Source organism: Clarias gariepinus, chromosome 8 (genome assembly GCF_024256425.1).
Source record: "Clarias gariepinus isolate MV-2021 ecotype Netherlands chromosome 8, CGAR_prim_01v2, whole genome shotgun sequence".
NCBI classification, from domain to species: Eukaryota; Metazoa; Chordata; class Actinopteri; order Siluriformes; family Clariidae; genus Clarias; species Clarias gariepinus.
Window position 1 is genome coordinate 1,699,876 of NC_071107.1, and position 15,646 is coordinate 1,715,521.

The 15,646-nt window shown below is 40.2% G+C and overlaps 1 protein-coding gene across 9 annotated transcripts in view; it reads right to left on the bottom strand.

The window, feature by feature from the left end:
* Positions 1–15,646, bottom strand: part of inpp4b (inositol polyphosphate-4-phosphatase type II B) — a 259,010-nt gene that overhangs the window by 139,333 nt on the left and 104,031 nt on the right. Inside the window, exon 1 of one of the 9 annotated variants that reach the window (XM_053502921.1) lies at positions 10,447–10,697. The exons of the other annotated variants lie outside the window; for them this stretch is intronic. The gene's annotated coding sequence lies outside the window, so the exon portion shown is untranslated. Of the gene's footprint in view, positions 1–10,446; positions 10,698–15,646 lie in introns of those variants that run through there. 9 annotated transcript variants of the gene reach the window in all.

Here is a 15,646-nt window from a genome sequence, read left to right on the forward strand (position 1 = left end):
AGCATAAATAAATGAAGTATTTATACACAGAGACCCGTGTTAAACTTGTTAAAGAAACAGTAACATATGGGACCTTTAAAAAAAACAAACATTAAAAATAAACAAAGTAAGTCAACACAAACCTAAAAATTCAGACAAATAAAGCGAATCATTCAGCTAGAAAACAGATGATGGAGCCAAGCCTTTATTTAATAATATTATATATTATGAAATATTTTTCTTGGCAGTAGCGGATCGGAATAATTTTCACTTTGATGTTTTAGCCTGTATTTATTCCAGTTTGTTTGGAATGTACTATATAGTTGATTGATATTCATAAACAGATGTATGGAGAAAATCAGAATTTCAGAGTTTTTTTAATAGTGACAGAAAACATCTGGATGCAGCTTTACCTCTGCTCTCACACTGAATCACTCACATCTAAATGCTTCCCTACCGAAACATTATGATGTCGATCATCATAAACAAATTAAAATGGTTTATAACCATCCATATTTAAAAAAAAAACAAAAAACAAAACTATACTGTATCCGGTGGTGACTTCGGCGATACTTTAATCTATAAACTGGAAGATGTAAAGAGATGGAAGCTTGAACTGACACAACAACATCACAGCCTTGGAGCTGTTCCTCGCTACACTCCACCTGGGCGAGGGAATAAGCAGTGGCAGTTTTACAATACGAATAAGGATCACTGCTCCGGTCCACATTCTCTTCCTCTCACTGCATCACGACTTTCCTCCTTCTGATCCCCGTCACTGCTGGAGGAGCTCATGCACGAGCAGCAGATTAATCACTACTGCTTTATATATACATGGACAACACCTGGCACCTGATGTGTACATGTGTCTGTACATACTGTATGAGTGCCTGTGTATGTGTATGTGTATGTGTGTGTGTGTGTGAAAAAGTAGGCCATAGCGAGAACCAAAGAAGCCAGAGGCATCAATAAATAACATATACACTTACATATTTACACGCACACATGCCCACACACACACATGCAAAGCATGATAGAAATAGCACAGAAGAACAGAAAAGCAGAAGGATACAGAAGGAGAGATGATAAGCACGAATAAGTGAAAAGAACATAGAAAGTGTCTGTAAGGGAGAGAGAGAGAGAGAGATCATGCACATGAATTAATTTTCAGTAAGGCTTCACTTCGTGTCCATCAGGGCAAGGCCTCGAAGCTCAACTCAACTCATTCTGAACAGCTAATTACCAAACACTCTCTCTCTCTCTCTCTCTCTCTCTCTCTATATATATATATATATATATATATATATATATATATATATATATGCTTTTATTGACCATTATTAATGCATCTAATTAATGTAATGTTACACCTTAATTTAACCATAATTCGAACCTCGAACCTCAGAAAGTCTTTCCGCCTATATTATTATTATTATTATTATTATTATTATATGTAGTAGTCCATCCATCCATCCATCTAGGAACCTCTGTAGTCCGACTAGGGACGGTGGAGGGCATTGGTGATTACCATTGTGTTCATTCCCGTTTTTACAACCGTAGTCAACATTTACACTCTACAAACAATTTGGGAATACCAGAGAGCCTAATTTGGAAGGAAACCCACCAAGCACACACACACACACACTGAGAACTGAATTGAACCCGGACCTTGGAGGTCGGAGGTGACAGTGCTAACCACTTAGCCACTGTGCTAACAGCAGTAGCAGTGGTAGTTATAATAAATTAAATAAACTTTTTTTCTCCTCTTCCATAAATTATCCATGGGGGAATAACTGTAATACTTTTGAAAGCACTCAATTGGTCTCTGTTCCCTATATTCCGATAAACACGTGTCTTCTTCCGTTTCTAGCAGCGTGTACAAGGCATCCTTCTCACTCTCTATTCCTCCTGTTCCGTACTCGCGCACGATGTCTGAGCCGCTGCCTCGCGCCTGTTTCTCCCTCTTCTGCAGCACGAGCACGATGCTAGTCTGCTTAGCGCCGTGTTGTGAGCCATGATATAAAATTGCACATCAGTTACGCTGTTCTGTAATGATGAAATATTCAAAATAGTCACGCATCATCTATTTGCTCCCAGTTTCCATAGCGATACCATAAGATCTGCTCTGTTCCCTTTTTTTTTTTTTTTTTAAGATTAACTGCAGATCACCTCTTCGGCTTTATTTTTATTTATTTTTTTTATTCTTTCGGTCTTCCTCTCTTCATTCAAAGAGTATCTGGCCTTTTAGATGGGGACAGATCCATGCGAAAATGGATCGATCTATCGATGGAGGTTGAGAGATTCGAGACAGGGTGCCTACGTCAGCATTAGCGAGCTAAAGAGCTGCTTGTTAACGCTACAGGTTTTCCGCTGAGGTTCTCGACGCAGCTCTTGTGTCATTCGTGCATAAATGCATTCCTCCGTCGACACAAGGGGAACCTGATTAAAGGGCCGAAACAAATCTGTGTAGTGATGACGTTCACGGTCAAAGGTCATGCTCTTGTGGCTTCTCAGGGTCATTGGCTCAGGACTCGTTTCCCGGCCTGCACGCGCTGTCACACACATTTCCAACAGGAAAATGTTTTGAGGAACTGAAGACTGTGACGCTGCCGAATGAGAACCACGCAGGTTTCATTTTGCACTGGACTCGAGCGCGTCAAGCGTGACCTTGTTAAACCGTGTGTCAGCTAGTTTGTGTTTATTATAGCTTTTCTTTACTAACGGGAATTTTTAGCAAAAAAAAAAAAAAAAAAAGATAATTGTTGCCTAGCTGGAAAGGTGCCTGGTTTCGAGCCCGAGCTCAGGTTATTCTGTGTGTTTGACTCTCCTCACGCCCTTTATGGTTTCTATAAAAATATATAAGTAGGTGGATCGAACTCTTTAAACTGCCCCTAAACGTGAACGCGACACTAAAGAAGCTCCGCCGCAGTCCAGACCCGTGTGTGAGCGCTGACTAAGGCAGAGGTCTTCCTGCCTGCCTTTCAGGTGTTCACACTCACACAGAACATAAAGGCAGTGTTGTTTTGCACAAACGCGAAGACCACATGTCTTTTGAGGTTACATCGACACCAGTGGCTTTAAACTTAAACACAGTTTTTGATGCTCACCAGCGTTCTGTAGAAGATCCTCAACCACAACTTACAAAAACTCACTTTTTGTAAGTCGCTCTGGATAAGATGCCTAAATTAAATGTGTGAGTGAGAAAGCCGGTAACGTTCAGCTATAAAAAAAAGTGTAAATATCAAGGGACATCTAAATGTTAGTATTTTTTTTATTTAGTTTTAATTCTTTCATGCTACAGTATATTACACAAACAGGAAAAGGTGTGTTTCTATCTTTCTAAAGGTTCTAAAGGTTTTTATCTATTTCAAAGCTAAATTGAATAAATGCATTTTTTTTGGCAGTTGGGGCGTAGAGACATCGATATATACTGAATGAATATAAAATAAAGAGGTGCGGGGACAGGGACAACTCATTGTCATTGGACTACAGATTGGAACGGCCCAAACAGGGCTACTGTAGTTCAGAGGGCTCAGGCACTGATCAGAAGGTCGGTGGTTTGACCCCCAGCTTGCCTCTGTTGGGTCCTCGAGCAAGGCCTTAACCCTGTCTGCTCCAGGGGCGCTGTATCCTGGCTGAAAAAAAATTTTTTTTACTATGTTGTAATGTATACGTGACAAAATAAAGGCTAAACATAACTAACTTAACCCTGATCTTAACAGCTGTTTTTTGTTTCGTTTTGTTTTTTTGCGAGTTTCGCTTCGATCCGATTAAACAGCACTAATGCTTGCTGTCTGATTTGTTCCAAGCAGGTATATTTCTTATAGGTTTCCCAGCATTAAAAACTGTTAAACATATCTAACGCTCCATAAACTAACTCCAGTCCAGTAGGTGGTGGAATTGCACCAACACGCCCATAAAATCAAAAGAAGAAGAAAAACTTTCTAATTGTTTTTTTTTTTTTGCTTTCAAGGAATTTGTCAATTTTAAGACATATAACATTTGTACATTTACCTAAAACATTTTATTAAACTGTTTGATTAAACTGCATATTTGATTTAATTGCAAGTGTTGGGGAACGTTACTTTTTAAAGTAATTAATTACGTTACAGAATTTCTGTCAATAAAAAGTAATCAGTTACATTACAGCGTTACTTTATGATAAAAGTAACTCGTTCCAGTACTTTTCAATTGCAGAAAATGAAAACTCCTTTGTGATTCCTCATGCATGTTGTTTAAGTCAAGACCCTTATATATAAATATATAATTAAATAACTGAGTACGTAAAAGGCGGACCTAACGCGTTAGATTACTCGTTACATTAAATAAGTAATCTTAGTACTCTAACGCTACTTTGTAACGCGTTACACCCAGCACCGGTAATCACACAGCTTTTCAAACATTTCGTTGTCCACGACATCATGTCAAGCCACAGCATTTCTGCGAGACGTGAATCTATAAAAACACAACCCCAAACATCTGTGTAAAGAGACTCACACATCACACACAATTATATATCACACTACTGAAAATATACCACTAAAAAAGATTTTTTTTAAAAAGACCCGATCTGTCTGCACAGACATACTGAAGGGGCGTTCAAGTCAAAACGGGACAAAGTGTTCCTTTAATTATTTGAGACAAGCAAGATGTACATCGTGACGCTGTGGGAATCGACCACATGCTCCGAGCTGTTGCTTCCCTGGCGCTGATAAACATTAGGGAAAATAAAGTCCGATTCAGAATGGACTGGAGAGACGAAAAAAAATTGCCTAGACTCTAGAGTTGGTTCAGAGTCGAGGTATTCTTATGTGCGATCTGTAACATCCTGAACATCGTAACTCATTTTGAAAGTCTTGTTCACTTTCTTGACCTCTCATAAAATAGATCTGATGTAAAGCACCACTATACGCACCATATCACTCCTTCCAGATACACACACTACTTAGCGACGGAAAAAAACAGGGGGCTTTTTTGTGTGTGTTTTAACAACGAGACACATCCCTAGGTGCTAAAAACGCAACTTTCTCTCTGTGTCTTTCACACTGACTCTCTCACACACACACACACACTCAAAGGAACTTGTGCTTCTTTATCAGATGAAAAAAAAAACATCCGGTTCCTGTCTGCTGACCTGAACCTCTTCATCACTTCCTTCCATCTCCTCTCTCAGCTATACTCACTCGCTTCTAAGTCTGTGTATCCAAATGCACAGAGATAACACCGACTTGGGGCAAGTTCCTGGTATTCTGAGAGCTTATCATACTGAAGTTTGTGGTTTTCAGAAGAGGAACATCATCGAACACTTTAGGTTATTTCCACATAGCTAGATGCAGAATCAGAGTGACGATGTATGAGCACATACCACGGACTGCGCTTAGTGTATGGGGGCACCGCGGTTGACTCTCATCAACATGACTTTCAGGTTTTTATACAAGTCAGGGGGGAAATTATTGCGTTGCATCAAGCAAAGAAAACAAAAAAGGAAATCCGAAATGACTGGAATTGGGTTGAGAACTCTCCAAGAATAGTGAAAAAATCAGGACTTGAGAACACTTAGGCACTTGGTGAAGTTGCATCATAAAAAATGACAATCAAAATTAATAGTGAAAGTAAAAGCATCTCCATACACACACACAAACACACACAATGTGATGGGAACTCACAGGACTGGGACTAAACAGCTGTGTGTCCATAAGAAAACCACTTCTTAGCGAGACTCATCAGATAAAAAGCTTGAATTTGCTAAGGTCATGTGACTCATCAGATGAGTCCAAATTGGTCTTATTCCAAAGTATTAAAAGGGAAGGACATGAAGCGATGCTCCATCATGCATAGTGTCCACTGTACAAGCCTCTGGAGACAGTGTTATGATCTGGGGTTGATCAGTTACTCAGGTCGAGACTCAGTAACGTTATGGGGTGATAAAATGACGTCAGCTGACCACCTGTATGTACTGAATCAGGGGTAGCTCAGTGGTTAAGGCATTGGACTACGGTTCGGAAGATCCCAGGTTCAAATCCCACAACCACCAAGTTGCCACTGTTGGGCCCTTGAGCGAGGCCCTTAACCCTCAACTGCTCAGATGTGTAATAAGTAAAAAAAATAATAATGTAGGTCGCTCTGGACAAGAGCGTCTGCCAAATGCCTAAATGTAAATGAATGTGGTGAGACCAGCGATGCTCTACGGCTTAGAGACAGTGGCACTGGAGAAAAGACAGGAAGGAGAGTTGGAGGTAGCAGATGGTTGAGGTTCTCTTTGGGAGTGACAATGATGGATAGGATCAAGAATGAGTTCATCAGAGGGACAACCCATGGTAGATGTTTTGGAGATGAAGTCAGAGAGGCCATATTGAGGTGGTTTGGATATGTTCAGAGGAGAGATTGTGAATATATCGGTAGAAGGATGCTGAGGTTTGAACTGCCAGGCAGGAGGTCTAGAGGAAGACCAAAGAGGAGATTTATGGATGCAGTGAGAGAGGACATGAAGTTAGTTGGTGCGAGAGAAGAGGAGGCAAAGGATAGGGTTAGATGGAGGCAGATGATTCGCTGTGGCGACCCCTGAAAGGGAACAGCCCAAAGACAAAGAAGAAGAAGAAGAAGTTTGTGTCAGTCCACTCGTAATGGTTTCCACTCATAACTTGATGCACTGGGTTACAAATCAAGTGTCCCAACTCCTACCTACAGTACGTACCACGCCGTGCTGAAAAGCACTGATGCTTGACGTGAACATAACCTCTAGGTCCTGACCTGTATCTGCATGACTCTTATGTATTACTCTGCTACCACATGATGAGCTAATTAGATAACGTTACCTCTATTATGTTCATAATACAGTACAGATTGGTGGGTGCCTCATCACTACCTCACTACATATTGTAGGTTAAAACATAAACATGTTCATGTTATTACGGAAAAAATGCACTATTACGAGCTTTATTGTGCCATGATGCTACAGGAGAGCCATTACTATTGCACACTAGTCACTATTTCAGACTCCAGCGGTCAGTCTGAGACATGAGATGGAAAGGACGGATGACGATTGTGCTCTGAAAGATGAAACCCAAGAGAAAGGCAGCGTGAGACATTCTCGCCTGTAGACAAACGACTGGAGGAAAAAAGGAGACAGAGGCAGAAAAAAATGGAAGGAAGACAAACGAGGCCCTTACTGCGTGCACGAGGATGGATCGTGATCGTCTGGCTACACTCGTTCACTTTCTCATTTACTCTCTCTTACCTTTATTCTTTGGTTTTCTATGAGGGTCAGATGGAGATTTGATCTATGCCCTCTTCTACATCACATGACACGTCTGTCTACTTCGGTTCTGAGTAGTCGACATTCTCTCTCTCTCTCTCTCGTTTACACACACACACACACACACACACACACACACAGAAAACAATGTTAACCTGAATACCAACTGATCTATTCACTACACGTGCATGGGCCTACATGGGGTATTATATGGCACTGTGTGTGTGTGTGTGTGTGTATGTGTGTACAGTATATATTTACATTTACGCATTTGGCAGACGCTCTTATCCAGAGCGACTTACATTTTTTTTTTTTTAATCTCATTACACATTTGAGCAGTTGAGTGTTAAGGGCCGCGCTCAAGGGCCCAACAGTGGCAACTTGGTGGTTGTGGGATTTGAACCTGGGATCTTCCGAACCGTAGTCCAATGCCTTAACCACTGAGCTACCCCTGGCTAAGTGCTATTTACTGATAGAATGTCTAGAAAAAGCCGAGAAAGTGCTATGCATGCTCAGAGAGAGTTAAGCACCTAGACCAATAGCATAAGCACTTGCTAGAAAATGCACAAGGAATAGCAGATTTTTGTGTGTGTGTTTGAAATAAACTCGAGCTTATTGCTCCATAAAACATCGGCCTATCTTCACTATTCAGCATCTAACTGTTATGCGTTTGAGGGCAAAAGGATGAAAACAGTGTTTTATTGAGTTGAAACGCACACTCTGGTGTGATACGATAAACAGGCATGCGTTGGTCGATAAGCAAACAACGAGGTGAGGTTGGGCAGAAGTTGTAGTCCAACAGGCAAAGTGAGAGTCGGAAACAATACCACAATTAAACCCATAAGGCTTGGTAAGAATGACAAGAGCGCATACAGTACTCCGCACCCCTCTATTGTCTCCGGGTTCTCTGTGTGATCGCATTGGGAGTCGAAGTTCTCATCCGCCCTGTTTGTTTGCAGTATTGGGAGGTGCCGCTGATACCAAGGTATTAAATAGCGATCGATCCTGAGTGATGTTTAAGCCTTAATTGAGGACACTACTTACCAATGACTGGAAATAATGCAGTTTCTTGGGACGGTTTCATATTAGGAACAATAATGTGTACAAATGCCCACCGTTCAGCGTAAACATTAGTAACGTTGTTCAGTACACGTTTGTGTAACTATTAGTGCTATCGATCACTTGTCTTATAAACATGCGATGCAGGACAAAGGGGTTAAAACCTCAAACATTAACACATGTTAAATTAAAAATGTGAAAATCAATAAGCTAGAGCCTTAGCCACCTGAGCCACCACTCCTACATCTTACGTATAATGTGTTCTTGTAAAAAACAGTTCCCCTTAAAGCTAGCTTGAGCACAACTTTGCTTTTATCCAAACTTCCATCTAGATGCTTTTCATAATTAAACTTGCCGTTCAGTACACTTTCCTGAGTCGTCTTATTATCCACATTAAACATGCCGTTATCACACATAGCCGGGTAATTGCACTGCGATTATGGAAAGCCATTAGGGTCAAACTTGGTCATATGAATAATTTGCGTTAACTACTGCGTTAAAATTTCGAGATTAATCACATGCATTAATACATTAATATGGACAGCCAACACAACAACACAGTGGGGATATGTTCCCATTACCGGACTCAAATCAAGTTCTATACCACAGATCAGATTTTTTTTTAATGCACAAATCTAATGTGGATTAGAGTCCCATTCGAATGTTTTCCTGGATCAATCATGTGGTCAGGTAAGAGTTCATGTGGATGTTTTTTGTGCTGACATCATCATTCAGCACTGGCAGAAAACGGCTAAAGTGAGGTGTCTGGATTTCGTAGTTTAAAATACACCAGTGGTCCCACAAATATGACGTATGAACCCAGATGACACGAGCAAAAGCGGTTCGATGTGGGCATGCGTGCCGTTTCAAAGGTCAGACATTAGAGTCAGATAAAAGTCACTTGTGATTATGGACGTGAACCGTCATGAGATGCAGATCCGATCCGACCAAAAGAATCAGAATTGAACAATGTGGCTCGTGATGTGAGCGTCGCCTAGGGGGCGTTAACTCGGTGTGACTTGCCAAAAAACACAGAAGAAGAAGAAGCAAAAGCTGATTAGTTTTGTTTGATGTTCAGTATTTGATTCGGTTTAGAAATGAACACACATATCGCAAGAGCCCACGTTCGTACAGTGTGGTCGATGATTACAGTACGAACATTATTATTATTAAAACAAAAAACAACAACAAGTATTTAATAATAAATTTCAAGCATGCATTTAATGATTTCTTCATTAGACCAGAGCGATGACTGAACATCAGAGCCTAGTATGTTTTGGGAACAGATTCACATTCGCATTCACACTTGATGAGAACTGGAACACGATTATAGTGCATTTACAGTTTAAATAATAAAAATAAATACAAATATTAGAAATTTACATTAACCTTATCTAAGCAGTTGAAGGTTAAGGGACGAGCAGTGGTAGTGCTGGGGTTTAAACCCATAACCTTCTGATCAGTAGTCATTAAATCCTTATCAGACCCATGTCTCTGGGTCAAAGCGCACACGGGCCTGGACCTGCGTCCCTTAGGTGTAAACTATGTTCAGTGTCCAAGCCAAAGTTCGGAACATTGATTTGCATTTAATGCGACTTACTGTACGTTTAGCAAACAAGATCGTGAGCTCAAGTTGTAGCAGAATAGCACGTCCTGCTGCTTCACTCAAACTCCAATGCTTCTGAATAGAGGTTAAGTCTTAGGTCCTAATACTGAACTAGTCTGTTATTAAACCCCTGCTGTACTCACATTACTCTGTGACACTAGTTTAAACATAAAGTAAGCAGTGAAGGCGGTGCAGTGACTCACGTAGCTCCAGTTCACCCCAGTTTCCTTTAGTTGTTACAATAAAACCACTAAATAAGAGTAAAAGTTCAGAAATGACACCAGTAAAGAAAAAAATCAATATCCCAAGGGACACGTACAAGATACACACTCATGCACACACACACACACACACAGTCATGAAAGCAGGTGTGTGTGAAAATAATCACACCCAAAGCATATGAATGTCAGAGCACAAGTGCTGCTTGCGAACATAAACACAGGAAGCACGCAGATACACACTTGCATGCTCTCTCTCTCTCTCTCTCTCTCTCTCTCTCTCTCTCTCTCTCATTGTCTCACACACAAAAACAAAAAAGCGCACTTACAGTTCTGCAGCAACGTCTGACATTACTCAAGGTGTCTAGGTGAAGAAGCAGGGTATCAGACAGTCACGCCGTTACTCTAGCTTTGTCCATCCTCCACACTCACACACACTCACACACACTCACACATAAAACTTAGCCACAATACTCATGCTATTGGCTGCATGACCGCACACCAAAAATGACACGCAGAGCGCGGACACACACACATAGAAACACAGACACACTCGCACAGACTGCACCGAGACTCGCAGAACCACTGCAGACCCCAGAGAGAGAGAAGAGACAGAGAGAGAGAGGGAAAGAGAGAGAGAGAGAGAGAGAGGGAGAGAGAGAGAGAGAGAAAGAGAGAGTGAGAGAGAAAGAGAGAGTGAGAGAGAGAGGGAGGGAGGAGGAAATACACAAAGGGAAGGAAGGATAGAGAGAAAAAGAGTGGAAATGTGTGTGTGTGTGTGTGTGTGTGTGTGTGTGTGTGTGTGTTGGTTTTTGTGGTTTAAGAGGACTTTTGACCTGAATACGCACCAGCATTAAAGGGACATTTCCGTTTATGAGGACAGGGGCCATGTCCTTATAAATCCGACCTTGTAGCAGTCATTATCTCAGTCTAGGGATCAATTCTGTACCGTTTTTGGCCCCATGGCCGTATAGACCACATAAACCTGAAAAAATACCACACACTGTGTGTTCTCTAACCCCTCCATGCGCCCCTGTAGACCGGTCGCGGAACTGCACCTACGTCATTAAGAATTTGCATATATACACAAGTGTAAGTTTTCCCGGTCTCTGATTGGCTGGCTACAAGAATCCTCGTCGGTGATTGGCCAGCAGTAACAGGAGAAGCGCTTCCGCTAAGGGGCGGGACCTTAGAGGGACCGTGCACATATAAGGCCTCGCTAAGAGGCGGGACTTCCTTTAAGACACAGCTGCAGGTGATTTAATACAGCGGGGTTTTAATCCTCGGAGTTTGTAAAGTAATATAACACACGACGAATTAATATCGAGTTTGGACTCTCTGCACCCTGGAGAAGAGGACATCGGTGTCGGAAGCCGCTGGCATATGAAAGGTGAGTTATAACGCCGTTTAATCGGTTTAATTACTGCACGTGAGTTAGTTTGGTTTGTTTAGTCAGTTAAACGGCGCCAGAAAGTGTCGCGTGCGCTGTTAAAGGCGCGCGCGGATACATATAAGTGTTTAAAATATTAATTTAACTTTTGGTCAGTTAGTTTTAAGCTGTTTTATTATATTTAATATATAAATTGAGCGTGTGACACGCGCCTGTGACGTCACGGTAGCGCGTCGTCATGACTACAGTCTTTGTTTGGGGGAGGGGGGGTGAGAGGGGGGTGAGAGGGGACTCACAGTACAGCGTTCTGGTTAAGATAAACATATAAATTAACACATATTATAAATAAACACAGATTAATATGAAGTTGACCATAAATGAAGTGGTATAAAGGAGGTTTTCCTCTGTGAAACAGTCTGATTAAAACATGATGATGAGGAGGAGGAGGAAGCCCAGTCCACTGGAGGAGGCCACACACTTCAGCCTTAAGAAGGAAGATCAAGATGGCCTGGAAGCTCAGTTTATAAATGAGTTTAAAGGTGAGTGTTACGTGTTCAGGTGGGATTGTTTAATTAATGATTAATGTCTCAGGTACATGACATGCTGTACTCCTCTTATTTAGGGAGAGGTGTGTTTAGTTGTACTGACTTTGATAAGGTAGATTTCCTATTGGAGTACAGAGGGGATCTCATAAGCAGAGAAGAATGTGAGTGGAGGCAAAGAATATATCATGATGCCCTCAAAGTGTTCATGTATGAATTTCGATTCAATGGCAAATTCCTTTGGTATGTACAAATATTATATACATGGGGGAGATGTGGAAGTTATTTGCATGGTTATTTAGCACTAATGATCAGGGCTCATGTTCACCAAGCGTCTCAGAGTCGGAAATCGCTCCTACTGCAATTCCTAAATGGTCAAAAACTTCAGAATGACGCTATTTTGGCCTTATTTTCATGAGTGGGGAGGGGTAAGAGCTATTCATCAAGATTCTTAAAATAGGAAATCATTCCTATCTTCACCAAAATGTTGGAGAGCGCCGGAGGTGTCCTAACTGGTTAGGAATAGTGAGGAAGTGGTGTTCAGGCAGTAACACTCATAACGGGCATGTTTAGACAAAAATGGGGTGGGGGAGTAAAACTTTTTCTCTGGCTACTAATTCCAGCAGTCCGAAATAATAAATTAAACTTCATAGATCACGCACATTTCCCCACCATGCAGCATGAATGCATAATCCATGGCACATATTAAAATAATTATATTCATATATACATTTTATCTTGTATTAAATTATTTAAGTGAACTGTTTTCTTGTTTCCTTGTTATGAGCAGCACTTCATCGTTTCATTAACATGGCGTATCCCCATGTTTCTCACTCCTCAGGGGTACGTGTAACAAACTGACTGGTTACTCTGATGCTTTTACATATTGCATCCATTGACTTTTTATCTTTAGAGGTAAGAGTAGGACAGAATATTACTTCAATTATTTCTTTACATTTTACTCCCTTCGCCACAAGCAAAACACTCTCATCCTCTCGTTTTATTTGAAGTCATGTTGATCAGATTATGACTGACCTAGACAGCTCTATTATAGGGGCTTTAATCAGTTGTGATTGGAGCAGAGTGATTAGAATAACGTCATGCAGCGAGTCACACATCTATAGGTTTTGTTCATGTGCATAAAACCTTCACATAACTGCCGCTGATTTTAGCATTTCACTTTTTCACCGTTTAAAACTTTGTACACTTTACAACACCTCCTATAATGTGCAGACTACTTTGCGGCTCTGTGTCGTAAAAAGTGACGTCTCACACTTTCCTTGTCGCAGTCTTACTCCTTGCCGAAAGTAAGAATAGAAAGCTTTATAAATAACCTATATGTCCTTCTCTGAGGTGAGACTGTCTTTAGTCCTAAATAAACTTTGATTCCTATGAGTGATTCTGAGATGCTTAGTAAATATGGGCCCAGTTTTATTTTCTTAAAGACCATTGACCATTAAATATTCAATGATAATGTTTTCAAATAATATAATATTCGATGAGAAGCTTTTGGTGCTGATATTCTCAGTTGTTGTGTTTATTTGGAATAAGAAGTATGTATTATTGTAATAGTAATGCATCATTAAGAGATTCACTGTCATTTGTTCAGTGTTGATGCAGCCCTGGATGATGGCTCCCTTGGGAGACTGGTGAATGATGATCATCTAAAACCAAACTGCAGAATGAAGACCATCCGTGTGGATGGTAAACCTCATCTTTGTTTATTTGCCATAAGAAGCATCTGTCCTGGTGAAGAGATCACATACAATTACGGGGATTCTGAGTGGCCATGGCGATGCAAGGTATGTAGATGTTAGTAATTTTGTGCATTATTTTAAAGCATTGGTGTATATTAAATGCTTTAAGCAGTTTAACACACTTAACATCTGGTTTCTGCCAGAGAATGTGTCTTACAGTCTGTTGATATAAGTTCAGGAGCAGGATGCTAATTTTTCCCTTCAAAGTTTTTTTTTTTTTTTTTTGCATCCTTTGTCTATGGAATCATGCTCACTGTGTTGTTAGGGATAGTCCATAAGGACGCTAGTTCTTGGGACAGTGTTCTGTATTAGCGTTTATAAATTGGTATCAGGTCTAAAACAGTGCTGATGTGCCTGTTCGCATGCAACATGTTTAGCATTCATTGCGAAAACATTGGCACATGGAGAAACACAATTGCAGCTCAAACTGTGAGCTAAATAGCGATATCCAATATTTAGCATGTCTGTAATGTAAGTTAACTGACTTTTGATAAATTCAATATTTAAGTTTGCATATACAGTAGTATAGCCACTTCTGTGTGAAAGCTTTATAAGATTATAAGAAATAAGATTGCTGAGTCGACTGATTACATGAAATAGCATAAAAATATTTTTGTTTGCTTGCTTTATGCCCGTAAATATTTAAAACCTTCAAAACTTTTTTTAGATGACATCGTCTAAGAATTCACCACCTCCAGAACAAAAAGATACAGCAGATAAAAAGGCATCCAAAAAGGTGATGTAGAAAAGAGTAAAGTGTTATTCTTACGATTACAGTTACTCTTACAAATGTGTGCACTGTTTATTATATCTGTGCACAGTGTGGACATTGTAGCATTTTTATTTTCTGAATATGCAAACTTTGACTTTATCTTTTGTATACATTGTTTGATATTCTGCTGGATAAGTGTTTTTTCTTTCTCTTAGTAAAAGTGTTTCTGAATGTGAAATTTTATTTCTTAGTGCCCGATAAGCGAGTTGCCATCAGACAGTGCTGCCTGTGAAGAACTGACCGTAGAAACAGACGAGGTAAATTAGTTATTCTGCATTTAAGTAAAGTTGTGTTTGTGAGAACTGTGTTGACGTACTCATTTAGTGCAGTGTTTTACCTTTCTGTAGCTGCATATAACCTGATAATTGTTTTGTTCAGCATTCTACCCATGAATTAAACACCTCATCTCAGTCAGAAGTCAGAGCTGAAGTAGAATTTAATATTCAAACCCTTTGCCTGTAGTAGAATATTTTTCTTTTTCTTGAATTTCAGGTTACCCTTGGTATGGCCCAATTGTCCTCAGAGAAGCAGAATTATATTGAGAAGAACGGTGGGGAGAAGGTAATATTGAGAATTACATGATTCAGGAAAATGATTACCTGTAGTCTTTACCTATTGAGCTATAAGTCTAATACCTGGATGTTTTTCTATTCTTAATATTTCCAGGTTTATCCTGTCAAAGAGTCGTTGGTTAAAGAGGAGCTGAGCTTTTGCTTATCAACACAAGGACTTGAACAGGTATTTAAATATTTAGATGGATATGTTAGACATTATTTACAGTATTTCACCTTTTTTATTAAAACTGGAACAACACATTGTCAGTATAGGTTTTAATACTGTGTGAATGTGTTTGTATACACCGTTCCACACTGTGCCTAACCCCAGGTTATCATCTTTCTAAACCCTACTTTTAACTCCATGTAAAGGAGTGTTTCACACTTGAAATTAAGGAGTGGGATTATCATCGCATTTTACCTGTTGTTCTAAAACACTGCTCTGTAGCAGGATCCACACCGCTTCTGCAGGGTTAACACCGCATTGTGGTGCCAAACATGTACAATGTGGAAC